The following is a 17,073-nucleotide window of genomic DNA, read 5'->3' as shown; positions in this document are numbered from 1 at the left end:
TCGTGTTACTGCCCGCACGATCAACTGAGAGAGACAAACAGAGGCGTTCCATGGGCAGGCGCATACCAAGTTTCAAACAAGTGAGTCAAAGCTACTGGAACACTTTTGTCCATGGAGCACCACATGGGACACATCGAGAAGTGAACAACAGCCTGACACACAACATTTCAATGTTTCTGTGGTTCACAATGCCAGTACTCGATGCACGAGCGAGTCAAAATCTAAAGCCAGGGAAAAATAATGAAAAAAAAACAAATAATTTATTAACTGATAATTTGCCAAAAATAAGAATAAGGAGATGGGGGGACTGGAATAACGGGATAAGTGAGGTAAAGGTGAGTCCAATTCCACAGAAGCAAACATTGAATAGAGACATTGCCAGATCCGCTAGAATGGTCCATTGCCTCAAATTCTGAATCTGCCTTACAGAACCAACCCAAGCACCATAAACTGGGGTAAGGTAACGGCTAAGATGGAGAACTGTGCAGGACGTGCTAGTGGATTACTCGATAAACTGGATTATCTGCCCAGCATGGGAAGCATTGCAAACCTTTGCCAGCATACTGCAACCCTCTACCACCACCCTCTGTCTCTGACCTTTGAGCCAGTTTTGTATCCAATTGGCTAGTTCTCCGTGTATTTCATATGAACCAACCTTGTTAAACAAAAAACCATGCACAATGTTGTTCAACGCCTTACTGATGTCCATGTCGACAATGTACACCTCTCTACCTCAATTAATCTTCTTCGTCATTTCTTCAAAAAAATCTCAGTCAGGTCAGTGTGACACAATATTGCTTGCACAGTCATGTTGACTATCCATAGTCAGTCGTACCATTCAAAATGCATGAAAATCTGATGACTCATATTCCCCTCCAACAACTTACCCACCACTAACGTCAGGCTCACTGGCTTTTCCTTATTACCCTTCTTAAATCCTTTAAGTAGTGGCACCATGTTAGCCAACCTCCAGTCTTCTGGCACTTTACCTGTTGCTATTGATGATAGCGAGGGGCCCAGCAATCACTTTCCTAGCTTCCCACAGAGTATAGCGTACATCTAATAAAAGCTAAGACATTTTCCTTCCTTTGCATATTTTAAGACGTCCAGCAGCTCCTCTGTAATACAGACACTTTCCAAGATGACACTACTTATTTCCCAAGTTCTCTTGTTTTCATATCCTCCTCACTGATACTGGTACAAAATATTCTTTCAGCACCTCCCTCATTTCCTGTGATTCTGCACATGAGCAGCCTTGCTGATCTTTAAGGATGTCCTATTCTTTCCACAGTTACTCTTTTGTTCTTGACGTATTTAAAGAATTCCTTTGGATTCTCTTTAACTCTATTTGCCATAGTTATCACATGTCCCCTTTTTATGCTCCCAATTTCCCTCTTAACTATACTCTTGTTGTCTTCAGACTCTTCTAGTCATTCACTTTAAGTCAGGAATTAAGAGGCTAATTCCGATTGTTAAAAAAAAAATCCATCTGGTTCACTGACATCCTTTAAGGAAACAAGCTGCCATCCTTAACTGGTCTGGCCGACATCTGACTCCCGACCCACAACAATGTGGTTGCCTGTTAACTTCCATCTGGGCAATTAGGGATGCGTAATAGATGCTTGCCTAGCCAGGGACGCCCTCATCCCATGAATGAATTAAGAAAAAAACCCTCAATTCTTGCTGTCTATACCTGACATATGCTTCCCTTTTATCCATGACCAAAACTTCAATTTCTCCAATCCTCCAGCATTCCTTACATGTACCAGCGTTACCCTTCACCCTGACAGGGACATACAGTCTCTATACTCCTGACATCTCATTTTTGAAGGATTTCCACTTCTCAACTGACCACTTTCTCTGTGAATATCTGTCTCAATTGACTTGGAAAATTCTTGATTAATGTCATCAAAATTGACTTTTCAACAATTTAGAACTTGAAGTTTTAAATCTGGTTAATCCTTTTCCATCTCTATTTTAAAACTAATAGAATTATGATGACTTGCCATAAAGCGGTCCCCCACTGATACCTAAACCACCCCATCCCCACTGCCTTATGTCCCAAGGGTAAGGTGACGTTTAGCTCCTTCTCTGTGATGGAGAGCATTGGTCAAGCAGCTGCAGTGTTGTAACTGGGACTGGGGTCAGCAGAGTCTTCGACTCATGGGTTGAATCTATCAATAATTTGACTCAGTGACATTTTCATTGAGTGTGACAGAGGGATTGTCTTAATGAGGCCGGGCTAATTTTCTGATGCTACCTTATCAAACTCACCTCATTAACTACCCGCCCCACCACTTGTTGTCCCTCTCATTCAATGCCAGCCTGATTCTCCCACCCATCATGTCTGGAGGGACTCACCATCATCCAGATGCCCCGGATATTCTGTGACCCCTGGCACTGGTGCCATCCTTAACAGGCCAATGGGCACACGGTTCAGCTTTCTAAGGTTGGAGCTGCCCTGCATACTTTTCCCTGAGAATGGCAGATAAGGGTCAATTACACCACAGTTTGTAGACAGAGGCACCGAGGACCTCATGGATGTGCTAGTACAGAGGGGGACCATTTTCTTCCCAGAGAGGGCCACAACACCAGACCCACCGAATATGTTCTGAGCTCACGACCCAGATCAGTGCAGTATCTGCGGTCTGAAGAAATGTCCAGCAATAGGACAAGCATTAATAACATTCCCTGTATTCTCTCTACTCCCTCACACTCACTGCATATCTGTTATAGCCCCGACCCCCGCACAAGGCTCATGCTCCACACTCTCACTGTGGCATCCAGCACCTTCTCTCTCTCTCTCTCTCTCTCTTTCCCCTCAACTATATCTCCCTCACTAATAGCACTGCATGGATGCAACACTGTTGATTTACTCCCTCTGGACATGTCACCATCTCAGCCCCCACTTCCAGCAGCACGAACAGCAGGGTCACCCACTCCCACCTTTACTCCATCCCTCCCCGTCTCCTATTCCAGCAGAGACAGCTTGGAATAGGACAGAAAGTGCCAAGATGGGTGGTGGAGTGCCCAATATTCATCTCCCTCACAACCACCGTTCCTGTGTGTCTGTATTTGACCCTGTTAAGTATCTGTATATGGGTGCAGCTCTGGCACTCTCTGTGGTGCTTAAAATAACACAATCTTTCCCTCAGTTGGCCACCCTACTGCAGTGACAGTGGCAGAGGATGATAACTTTTGAGAGAGGGCAGCAGCTCACAGCACCGTCCAAACTGACAGCATCATCAACACAAAACACACACATACAATGCTGGTAGATGAAGGGTTGCAAATATACTTGGACCTGTCAGAATGGAAATACTCACCTCCGAGTGAACCATTTTGTCAGGAGATGAGATTAATTTATTTCTCATTCTGTGACTTGCAATGCTTAAAAGTTACATGAGAAATTATTGAGAAGTCCTGAAAAAGGCCCAGTAGTGGTGGTAAAGACGCAGGAACAACATCGCTTAGTATCAGACAAAACTGCTCTGTGCTTCCAAAGATATTATTTGAAAAATCAAACGGCCATGCAATTTGAGAGATTCACAGCAAAAGATTTATTATCTTCTCAGAGTTAAAAACTGTGGCACCGATGCAGTGGTGTGGGGAGTCCAGCAGAGGCAGATATTGTATGAATCTAAGCACAAAACTCAGAGGTGAGCACTGCTGCCTCACAGCACCAGGCACCCAGGCTCGTGTCCACCTTCAGGCGACTGTCTATGTGGAGTTTCACATTCTCGCTGTGTCTGCGCGGGTTTCCACTGGGTGCTCTGGTTTCCACCCACAGTCCAACGCTGTGGATTGTGGGTGAACTGGCCATGCTAAATTCTCCAAAGCGCCCAGGGATGTGTAGGTTAGGGGCATTAGTCATGGGTAAGTGTTGGATAGCATTTGAACAGGTCTGGGTGGGTCACTCTTTGAAGGGTCAGTGTAGACCTGTTGGGTCGAAGGCCTGTTTCCACGCTGTAGCGATTCTATGAACTCTATGAACAACAAGGACAGACAGAGAGAGAGGAGGAAGAAGACTTTGATTCCAAGTTCAATCTATTTAATCCAAAACCCACATTGCACAGTGATGCAAACAGAGATACACACAAACTGAGATACTGACACTAACACAGGCCAACAGAGATACGTATGTAGATATGGACATTTACACACAAACATAACCCAGCATACAGGCACACAAGGTCTTTAATACAGAGATATATACATTTTAAAATTAATAAGTTATCATTGGTTAGTCGGAGAAGGCAGGAGAATGGGGTTCAGAAATATTTAATCCGTGATCAATGTCATGGCAGAAAAGATGGGCTGAGTGGCCTCATTCTGCTCCAGTGTTCATTGCTCTTATGATCTTTCCTGGAATTGTCTTTCTGCGAGGTCAGTAAAGACTGAATTTGATAAGTATTTGTTTTATGAGAGTTAATGTGAATGTGGACAGGTTTGAGGGGCTGAGTGGTCGATATCTGTTTCTAATTGTCGACTCCTTATATATCAAAAGAGTGGTGATTGGTTTGAGGGGGACATATTTTGAGAATAAGGACCTTTCCATTTCAGACTCAGATAGGGATGCTCCCTTCTCTTTAGGATTGTGTAATCTGTGGTGTTCTCATCCCTAGGGAGCAGTGAAGACTGGATTACAGAAAACATTCAAGGTTGAGTTCCATAGAACTTTGATGAACTAGAGACTCCATGTTTATTAGGAACAGACATGAAAATGATGTTTAGTTACAATCACATCAACAATACACATTCCGAATGGTGCAGCAGGCTCAAGGGGCTGAATGGCCAGCTGCTGCTCCTAACCCATGTGTTGTTCTCTCAAGCACTCTGTAATGTTACAGAGGTAAAGAAAGATCCCATTCAGCCAGTCAGCATCGTTATAATGAGACAGGAGGAGACCATTCTGTTCTCATGATTTACTCATGAATAGATTGAAGTCATTCAACTCGCTTAGTACATTACACAGTGTAGGATGAGGCCATCCAACCTTTCCAGCCTACTGCCCAGCAACAGGGAAAACCTGGTTAACTATCAGGGAATAAACATTTGGGATGTTCAGGTTGTAAAGTTGTAACTGTATGGAGTTCCTCGGGGATCAATGTGAGATTATCAACTATTTAGAATCTATGCCAATGACTTGGATGAGAGGACTGATTGGCTTGGAGCTCAGTTAGTTCATTCACCAAAATAGTCATTTAACTGGACATGGAGACTCTGCAATGGGATACAGACAGGGGAGGCTAGTGATCAAAACCTTGGCAGAAAACAGTATAATGTGGGTTAAGAGAAGTCAGTGTTGTGTTGAAAAGAGAGAAAAAAAACAGTAACCAACGTAAATGGAGAGAAAATCACAGAACTCATTGGTACAGAAGGATTAGTGCATTCCGGTACATGAGCCATATAAACCTCATCAGCAGATTCAGCCAATAATTAGAAAAGGGTATCGAATCTTGCTGTTTTATGTAAAGTCTATTGGGTATAATCATTAGGATGTATTACTGCATTTGAACATGAAAATGCTGAGACTACATCTGATGTATTGTGTCTCGTAATGAACTCCTAAACTGAAAGAAAAATGTGCAATGGTTTTAGAAGCTTTTCACTGATGTTTCACTTTACTCTTTGCTAGAATGAAGGCCTGATAGAATCATAGTGTCATACAGCACGAAAACAGATTCTTCAGTCCAGCTTATCTGCATCAACCAGATATTACAATCTGATGTAGTAATCTTTGCCACCATTAGACGCATAATCCTCTAAATGGTTCTTAATCACATACCCATCCAGTGCCTCTTAAATGCTGTAACTGTAACACCTTCACTGCCAGTTCATTCCATATACACATTACCCTCTGTGTACAAAAGTTACCCCTTCAGGTATCTTTTTAATCTTACCCCCCTCACCTTAAATCTATGCCCTCTGGTTTGGACTCCTCCGACCTCGGAAAGTAACCATAAACATGCCCCTCATGACTCTACAAGGTCAGGGCACTTCAGGCCTGAGAATACGAGATGTTCACATTGAACCATAAAGGAGAGTGTACTGGGCGTAGCTGAGGAATGAGAGAATAAAACTAAGGATTTAATTTAATAAAACAATATATTCATTTTAACACAGTACTTTGAAGACATGAATTTATTGTACAATAATTATGGAGCCACATATAAAAATATTTTCAAATGATAAATTACAAATCACTCCGAAATGGAGCAGGTAACAGGGATGGAGTATGCAATCAGGAGAATGTTTAACTAGACCTTACATGGTTCATGTTGTTCCGACCTGTGGACTATTCTCAGTTCGTCCCCCTACACTATCTCAAAACCATCCATGTGCTTATCTAAGGACTGTTTATATCTCCCTAATGTGGCTGAGTTGACTACATTAGCAGGTAGGCCATTCCATGCCTTTACCACTCTCTGTGTAAAGAACCTGCCTCTGACATCTGTCTTAAATCTATCACTCCTAAATTTGCAATTATGCGCCCTCGTACAAACTGACATCATCATCCTAGGAAAAAGACTTTCACTGTCTCCCTTATCTAATCCTCTGATCATATTGTATATCAAACCCCCTCTCAGCCTTTCCACATAAGACCTTCCCTGCAGACCAGGCAACATCCTGATAAATCTCCTCCGTACCTTTTCCAATGATTCCACATCCTTCCTGTAATATGGGGACCAGAACTGTACACAATATTCCAAGTGTGGTGGCACCAGGGTTTTGTATAGTTGCAACATAGCATTGTGGCTCCGAATCTTAATCCCTCTACAAAAGAACCTAACACACTGTATGCCTCTTTAACAGAGAGCAGAAAATCCATCAGTCATCTTTACCACTCATGGAGGGTTCCTTTTGAGGATTCATTGGAATCTCCCCACTGCCAGCAGAGAAGGGAATTCAGCCAAGTCCAACTATTCCAGGAAGAAACCCCATTGCCAGCAGCATCTGTGAGGCAGAACAGCAATTGAGACCATCTCAATTTTTCTTTTGCCATGAAATTAACTATTATTTGGAAAAACTCTTCTAAACTAATATTCTGAAGAGTTTTTTTTCTCTTTGCTTTCAGACGTGTGTGTGCATGCGTGCCTCAGATTTATAGGAAAATAAATAATGATACACATATCGTCAATGTCCAAACTATATGTCATTCATCTTTCCGTCGTTTCTTTGAGAAACTTTGCTTTTGTTTTAGATTAATTATTTTTACAAATTTAAGAAACATGCCTGACATGTTCTTAACACTGTACCTGACCCAGTCTGAGACTGATATAAATTTACCGTATCACACACTTGGGGTTACACTGATAATTTGTCGTGATCGTTGGAAGAGTGGGACTAGAAAAAGATACACTGACTCTCCAACCTCGGTGGGAACAGGGATAAGGATAAATTCTCTAAGGACCGTTTGAGTTGGAATTCTTTTCCCCACAGGTCTGTGGTACCTGTCTGTTTGCATTTATTCAAAATTGTGTTAGATGGGCAATTTAGCATGGTCAATCCACTAGAAGTCTTTAGACTGTGGGAGGAATCTGGCGCACCTGGAGGAAACACTTGCAGACGGGGGGAGAATGTGAAAACTCAATACAAATAGTCTTGAGTGTGGAAGCAAACCGGGCCCCTGGTACTGTGAGACAGTCGTGCTAACCACTGAGACACCATGCCACTCCCACTCCCACTCTGCTCCCCACAATGAATCACTGTGCTAGGGAGTACTGGGGAAAATGCAAATCTGTAATATATACAGAAAACTGTGGCAAAACACTACAGATGAGCCAGTATCTGGAAAGAGAAACACAGTTAGAATATTAAGTCTGATAATACCCTACTGGGAAAAACTCATATTCGACTCAATGAGTTAAATTTGTTTCTCTCTGCTTAGAACCTGTTAATGTTTTTCAGCACTTTCAACTTACTTAGTCTTTTGCACTGTGGATATTTGTCTGATCTGAAAGGAAACAGTGAAGCTGCCATTTCTGTTGGCTCTCGAGTATTTGGTTGTGGCTTCTGAATGAAAAATTTAAAAATATGAGAATGACTATTGTTACGCATTATAAAAATGTTGAACTCAGTGGCACTAACATCACACAATCAATCATCTGTAAGTAACTAAACTGAATTAACGATTCCAATTGTTATCAATGTCTTGTCATGCTCCTGATGTCACTGGCATCGTGCTCGATGGACCAACATCAACTGGACTGGAACGTCTCAAGGGCAATTAATGCTAGTCTAGCTCCATTAAAATCCCAAAGCAATTGGAAAGATAATCGGGTTTTCTATAATTACTGAAAAAAGTAGAGAGTTTTTATTAATCTGATGAGCTTGCTGCTGTCTTTATAGTTGTGTTATCTGCGTCCATGAAACCATTTTGTGCATATATTAAAAGAACAATAAACACTCAGGTCACAGATAATACAAGGCAATGTAACATTTAGCAAAAACTTCCAGGGCATAGTAGGCTATAGATCTTCAGGTAACTGGAATCATATCCGTTAGTGTTTTCTGGCTGGCATTGATGTGTTGGGCTGAAGGATCGATTTATATGCTGTATGACTATCACTTTCATTGTTGAAAACAGAGAAAACAGAGGAATACAATCTCCAAGGTCACACAGCACACTGACTTGAAGCTTTATAAAAATGTTGAACTCAGTGGCACTAACATCACACAATCAATCATCTGTAAGTAACTAAACTAAACTAACTAATCTGCAAGTAACTAAACTGTGCCACCGTGGGCGGCACGGTGGCACAGTGGTTAGCACTGCTGCCTCACAGCGCCTGAGACCCGGGTTCAATTCCCGCCTCAGGCGACTGACTGTGTGGAGTTTGCACGTTCTCCCCGTGTCTGCGTGGGTTTCCTCCAGGTGCTCCGGTTTCCTCCCACAGTCCGAAAGATGTGCAGGGTCAGGTGAATTGGCCATGCTAAATTGCCCGTAGTGTTAGGTAAGGGGTAAATGTAGGGGTATGGGTGGGTTTCGCTTCGGCGGGTCGGTGTGGACTTGTTGGGCCGAAGGGCCTGTTTCTACACTGTAATGTAATCTAATCTAATCTAATCTATATCATTCTCCATTCACTATCAAATGATTCAGAACCCCATTTCTCTCTTTGTAACATACCTGTTTGTGTCCCTGCACCACTATAATTCCTGGGGTTTATTACCATATACTGAATAGAAATTACATATATGCAACAGAATGCTGGCCTTGCTAATGAAACTCACCTCACAAGAACAACTGAAAGGAATGTGCAGAATTAAAGCTTTCCATTCGATCCAATCTGATTTCTAAAGCAATTTCAAGGCAAACTTTTGCTTTGAGCAATGCTCCTGACCTTTCTCCAAAACCATGAAATTTCTCCGAGTGCTTTTGAATGCTGTTTAAAAGTCACATATGGAAAGCTGTGCCCAATAATCTGAAAGGAAAAGTCTTCATGCTCATGAGAATCCATCTCATAATTTTTCAGTATCTAAAGACAACAGAAATGCAGAAACCAGCTTCAGGAGTAAGTCACCAATAGAGCTCCGTCATGCAATAAGATATTGGATGAGCTGATTGTGACCTCAATCACACAGTCATAGACTCATAGAGATGTACAGCATGGAAACAGACCCTTCAGTCCAACCCGTCCATGCTGACCAGATATCCCAAACCAATCTAATCCCACCTGCCAGCACCCGGCCCATATCCCTCTAAACCTTTCCTACTCATACACCCATCCAAATGCCTCTTAAATGTTGCAATTGTACCAGTCTCCACCACTTCCTCTGGCAGCTCATTCCATATATGCACCACCCTCTGCGCGAAAACGTTGCCCCTTAGATCTCTTAAATATCTTTCCCCTCTCAACCTAAACCTATGCCCTCTAGTTCTGGACTCCCTGACCCCAGGGAAAAGACTTTGCCTATTTATCCTATCCATGCCCCTCATAATTTTATAAACCTCTATAAGGTCACCCCTCAGCCTCTGACGCTCCAGGGAAAACAGGCCCAGCCTGTTTAGTCTCTCCCGATAGCTCAAATCCTCCAATCCTGGCAACATCTTTCTAAATCTTTTCTGAACCCTTTCAAGTTTCACAACACCTTTCCAATAGGAAGGAGACCAGAATTACACACAATATTCCAACAGTGGCCTAACCAATGTCCTTTAAAGCCACAACATGACTGCCCAACTCCTGTACTCAATACTCTCAATAAAAGAAAGCATACCAAACGCCTTCTTCACTATCCTATCTACCTGCGACTCCACTTTCAAGGAACTATGAACCTGCACTCCAAGGTCTCTTTGTTCAGCAACACTCCCTAGAACATTACCATTAAGCATATATGTTAAGATTTGCTTTCCCAAAATGCAGCACCTTACATTTATCTGGATTAAACTCCATCTGCCACTTCACAGCCCATTCGTCCATCTGGTCAAGATCTTGTTGTAATCTGAGATAACCCTCTTAGCTGTCCACTACATCTGCATTTTCGGTCTCAACTGAAAACATATGAAGTGTCCCTCTTATTCCTCCTTTGCCCTTACAATGTTAGTGCATTGTTCTTAGTCAAGACTCTGCCTGCCTCTGCCTTAGGAATATTCAATGTTTTATCCTCCATTGCTATCTGGGAAGAGAGTTCACAAATACACGACACTTTGCGAGAATTAAAACAATCAACATCTTCTTTACTGAGATATTCTTCAGTTGTATAGCCAGTCCACTCCTGGTGATCTCTCACACAAGCTGAAATATTGTTTTAGAATTCAACTTGAAAAGACTACTTGGAATTTTTGGCCTTACCAAGATCACATGTTGTTCACCTAAACTCCCGCAGATCCAGAGTCAGTCAGTTCAAGATTTCCTCCTGAAATAAACGTTCCACACAGGAGTCAGTTGAATGAATCTTCTCTGGACTGATTTGCATGTCAGTATGACCATTGTTCTTTCGATGTTGTCTCGCCACTACTCTGCAAAACTGTAGAAAATCTTCCCTAATTTTGCATGTATTCTGTTTCAGAAAGTTTCTACATTTATCTTATCTCCCTCAAAGCTTTAAACACATAAAGGTTTTATTATGTCATCCAGGTGACCAATTCCTCTATGCCCCAGCCAATCTCTCCATAGAAATAATACACTGCCTTTCAATTCAACCGGCCAACATCTTTGAGCGCACAAACAATATTTCCTACAATACTCCATACAATAATATTTTTCTGTTCACTTGACCCACCTTAATCTCTTTATAGTTTCAAATTCTCTTCATATCTTGCTTTTCTAACAGTTTCAAAAGTCTGCACTCCTCCCTAATACAGACAGAATATTTGGCCAAAGAAATAGATTGTGGCCACATTCCAATGGAATTGACAATATAACATTTTAATCAATGTCTAAACTATGAATTTTTGACAATGGTAAAGTGTTTTGCAGTCACTTCATTCAGTTCCCAAAACTCAAAGTAGGGTCAAATGGTGTGGAATGTGCGTGGGTAGAATGGAGGAACTGCAAAGGAGAAAAAAAAAACATAGTTGGAGTTATGTACAGGTCTACAAATCGTAGTCAGGAGCAGGGGCAGTGGACACATCAGGAGGTAGAAAAGACATGTAGAAAAAGCAAAGTTATAATGATTAGGAGGATTTCGTTATGCAGCTGGACTGGGAAAATCAGGTTGGTAGTGCTTTGTAAGAAAAGGAATTTGTGGAGTGCCTATAAGATGGCTTTTTTGAGCAGCTTATGGTGCAGGTAACAAGGGAACGGGCAAGACTGGATTTAGTGTTGTGCAATGAGGCAGCCTTGATAAGGGAGCTTAAGGTAAAGTAAACTTTATGAGGCAATGATCATAATATCATTGAACCTACTCTTCAATTTGACAGGAAGAAGATAGAAGTGTTAACAATATTACCACTGAGGTAAAGCAAATACAAAAGTATGAGGGAAGAACTGGGTTGAATTGATTAGATTAGATTACATTACAGCGTGGAAACAGGCCCTTGGGCCCAACAAGTCATCACTGACCCGTCGAAGCGCAACCCACCCATGCCTCTACATTTACCCCTTACCTAACACTACGGGCAATTTAGTATGGCCAATTCACCTAACCTGCACATCTTTGGACTGTGGGAGGAAACCGGAGCACCCGGAGAAAACCCACGCAGACACGGGGAGAACGTGCAAACTCCACACAGTCAGTCGCCTGAGGCGGGAATTGAACCCGAGTCTCAGGCACTGTAAGGCAGCAGTGCTAACCACTGTGCCACGTGCCGCCCACTAATTGATTGGGAGAGTAGGCTATCAGGAAAGACAGTGGAACAGTAATGGCGGGAGATTCTGGGAGTAATTCAGGAGGTGCAGTAGAGATTCACTCCAAGCTAAAAGAAGCATGGTAAAGGGAGGATGAGGCAACAATGGATGACTGGGGAAATAAGGGATAGTGTAAAAGCAAAAGAGAAATCAGATAACATGGCAAATGGCAGTGGGAAACCAGAGGATTTGGAAGCTTACAAATACTACTAGAGGGCAATAAAATAAGAAATAGGAGGGAGAAGATTAAATATGAGGGTAAATTAGCCAGTAATATAAAAGACTAAGAGTTTCTTTAAATATATAAAGTGCAAAAGAGAGACAGAAATGAATATTGGGTCACGGAATACGACGCTGGCGACATAGTAATGGGGAACAAATAATGGCTGAGAAACTGAACATTTATTTCACGTCAGTTTTAACAGTGAAAACACGGATAGTATTCCACAAATTCAAGATAGTGAGGGGACAGAGGAGAAATTGCTCGAAAAACTAAATGGGGAAATAAACTGGACCAGATGGACGATATCCCAGAGTTCCAAGGGAGATAGCTGAAGAAATGATGGAGACATTTGTGGTGATCCTTCTTGAATTTCTAGAATCAGGGAGAGGCTTAGAATACTAGAAAGTTGCTAACATGACACCCTCCTTAAAAAGAGAAGAAAGCAAAAGGCTGAAAGTGTCAGAACAATTAGCCTAACCTCAGTCATGTGGAAGATCATGGAATCCATTGTGAAGGACGAGGATTTTAATACTTGCAAGTGAATTGTAAAATTGGGCAAAGTCAGTATGGTGTCATCAATGCGACATCATACCTCATAAATCTGTAAGAGTTATTTGAGGGTGAAAGTGAGACAAAGGAAAGCCAGTGGATGTTATCCACCTGGGCTTCAAGGAGGACTTTGACAAGGTGCCGCACAGGATGCTGCTGAGTAAAATAAGGGCCCATTTTGTTTGAGGCAAGATACTAGTGTCTGCAGAAGCTTAGCTGTATGGCAGCAAGTAGAGAGTGGTGATAAAAGGGTCCTTCTCAGGATAGCAGCTGATGACAACTAGTGTTCCACAAGGCTCAGTGTTGGATCCGCAACTTTTTACTTTGAGCATTAACGATCTACATTAAGGTACTGAGAGTATTCTGGCTCAGTTTTTAGATGATACAAAGGTAGGTAAAAGGACAGGTAGCATTGAGGAGGCAGGGAGGCTGCAGAAGGATTGAGACAGGATAGGAGAGTGGGCAAAGAAGTGGCAGATAGAGTATATCTTGGGAAAGCATGAGGTGATGGGAGGGAGAGAGGCACGGATTATTTTATAAATGGAGAGAAAATTCAGAAGTCTGAAGTGCAAAGAGAGTTGAGAGTTCTCATACAGGATTGTCTCAAGGTAAACTTGTAGGTTGAGTCAACAGTTAGGAAGGTGTTGTATCTGCTGCACAGTGTGTTTAAAGTCTTCTATTCAGCAAAAGAACTGACTCAACTCTTACAAACAATTATATTTGTTTATTGAGCATAATCAATGTTAGTACAATACAGGTTACTATAAAGTAATGAAAAATACTACAAACTGCTTTGGCTTAACTTTGGCTGATTGTGTACCACCGCATTAGAAATTGGCCAGGCTTCATGTGGTGATGCATTCTTATTCTTCTGATGGTTTTGGTGTTGTCTTCTTTATCAGTGGTTATTCTCCAGTTACCGCACTCTATGGGGTTTTGAGGTGATTGTTATCCTTCAAAGTCTTCAAGCCCTTGGGAGGGTATGGAGGATCTTCCAATGAGATGATCAAGTTCATTTACCCAACTAAGGGCTGGCACATTGATGGCCTAAGGGTGACATTCCATTGTCCCATTAAAGTCCATCTTCAGGTGGGTATTGCAGGGTCTATCGCTGTCAGGTTTGTTTGCAAACCGTCTGTGGGGAGCTGTAGCCTGACTGGATTCTGTAGCTATGGATTAGCGCAAAGAGTTTCCTGAAGGCTGGGATCCATTCCCCAGCCTGCTTTAGTCATTGTTCATTTTTGTAACTCCATGGTAAGTCTGTTAATATCCATCATACGTTCATTGTTTTGAGTGGCCTATCAGGTCAGAAAGACGAAGTGATGGCATTTTGTTTGAGAGGACTTGAATATTAAAGCTGGAATGGATTTCTGAGGCTTTACAAGGCTCTGATCAGACCGCATTGGAGTATTTTGTGTTAGCATCGTTTAAGATTTATCTAGACAGACAGATTTATCTGGGCAGGAAGCAAACGGATACAGATCCTTAGAAAATAGGCGGCAGGTTTAGACAGAGGTTCAGGATAGGTGTAGGCTTGGAGGGCCGAAGGGCCTGCTTCTGTGCTAGAAAGTTCTTTGTTCTTCATTCTTTATTATTCATTCTAAAAATTGCAAGTTTTCAACATATTGTTTGCTCCAATTTAATGACATAAACCATTTATTATTTGACAGTGCATGCTAAATTATTGTCATTTCTAAATTAGAGTCATAGCATTATAGAGATGTACAGCACAAAAACAGACCCTTTGGTCCAACCCATCAATGCCTACCAGATATCGCAACCCAATTGAATCCCACCTGCCCGCACCAGGGCCATACCTCTCCAAACACTTCCTATCATATATCTATCCAGATGCCATTTAAATGTTGCAATTGTACTAGCCTCCAACATTTGCTTTGGCAGCTCATTCCATACATGTATCACACTCTGCGTGAAAACGTTCCCCCTTAGGTCTCTTTTATATCTTTCCCTCTCACCCTAAACCTATGTCCTCTACTTCTGGACTCCCGCACGCCAGGGAGAACACCTTGTCTATTTACCATATCCATACCCCTCATGATTTTAATGATTTGGAGATACCGGTGTTGGACTGGGGTGTACAAAGTTAAAAATCACACAACACCAGCTTACAGTCTAACAGGTTTAATTGGAAGCACACTAGCTTTCGGAGCGACGCTCCTTCATCAGGTGATAGTGGAGGGCTCAATCGTAACACAGAATTTATAGCAAAAATTTACAGTGTGATGTAACTGAAATTATACATTGAAAATTTGATTGTCTGTTAAGCCTTTCATCTGTTAGAATACAGTGATAGTTTCACTTCTTTCATGTGTAAATCATGTTCTTCGTGACCTGCAACACATTATCATTGAGGATGAGCACCTCACCAAGACCTTCCCCACGCCTCCACTACATGCCTTTAAACAACTGCCAAACCTCAAACAGATCATTGTTCATAGCAAACTGTTCGGCTCTCAGGACAACTCCATACAACCCTGTAACGGTGGACGCTGCAAGACGTGTTAGATTGTGGACATAGATACCACTATTACGCGTGGGAACACCTCCCACCTTGTACATGGCAGGTACTCATGTGACTCAGCCAACGTTGTCTATCTTATACGTTGCAGGCAAGGATGCCCGGAGGCATGGTATATTGGGGAAACCGAGCAAAGGCTACGACAACGGATGAATGGGCACCGCACAACAATCAACAGACAGGAGGGTTCCCTCCCAGTTGGGGAACACTTCAGTGATCCAGGACATTCAGCATCGGACCTTCGGGTGACCATCCTCCAAGGTGGACTTCGGGACAGGCAGCAGAGAAAAGTGGCCGAGCAGAGGCTGATAGCTAAGTTCGGTACCCATAGGGAGGGCCTCAACCGGGACCTTGGGTTCATGTCACATTACAGGTGATCACCATTGCACTACACACACACACAGAGATATTCCTACACACACACACTCTCTCACATACACACGGACACAGGTACACACAGACGCACACACAGACACCCATACACACACCCTTATAGACACACACACACTCCCACACTCACTCATGCACCCCCTCACAGACTTAAGACACTCTGCACTCACTATACACACACACTTTCTCAAACTCACATCCCCCACCCCAGACAACACACACACACAGACACACATAGACCCACATGCACACATATATTTTGTGGGGTGAATTTGTACTTGCAGAGCAACATTGTACTTTGCTCAAAAACTGCATGAATTTATGTAAAACTCTGTTATCTCACTTTTTAGATTAGAATCAATCTAAACATCATGGCATAGACAGAACACAGGGGGCCAACACCTTCAACATATTGTCTAGCTATCACCATTGTTAACAGCTAACCTGAGAATGCAACTTTAAAAAAAAGTTTTGTGATTTACACATGAAAGAAGTGAAACTATCACTGTATTCTAACAGATGAAAGGCTTAACGGACAATCGATTTTTCAATGTATAATTTCAGTTACATCACACTGTAAATTTTTGCTATAAATTCTGTGTTACGATCAAGCCCTCCACTATCACCTGATGAAGGAGCGTCGCTCCAAAAGCTAGTGTGCTTCCAATTAAACTTGTTGGACTATAACCTGGTGTTGTGTGATTTTTAACCTCATGATTTTATAATCCTCGATAAGGTCACCCCTCAGCCTCCGAAGCTTCAGGGAAACAGCCCCAGCCTACTCAGCGTCCCCCTACAGCTCAAATGCTCCAACCCTGGCGACATCCTTGTAAATCTTTTCTGAAACCTGTCAAGTTTCACAACTTCTTCCAATAGGAAGGAGACCAGATTGCACGCAATATTCCAAAAGTGGCCAAACCAATGTCCTGTACAGCCTCAACATGACCTCCCAACGCCTGTTCTCAATACTCTGACCAATTAAGGAAAGCATACCAAACGCCTTCTTCACTATCTTATCTATGAGCGACTCTACTTTCAAGGAACAATGAAACTGAAACAATGAAGCAAAAAAAATCAATCAA

This window comes from Chiloscyllium plagiosum, unplaced genomic scaffold (genome assembly GCF_037043375.1).
Source record: "Chiloscyllium plagiosum isolate Xiang-an unplaced genomic scaffold, Cpla_swu_hap1 HiC_scaffold_53Y, whole genome shotgun sequence".
Classification (NCBI taxonomy): domain Eukaryota; kingdom Metazoa; phylum Chordata; class Chondrichthyes; order Orectolobiformes; family Hemiscylliidae; genus Chiloscyllium; species Chiloscyllium plagiosum.
The sequence above is the reverse complement of the archived record's forward strand: the minus strand, read 5'-3'. Positions refer to the sequence as shown.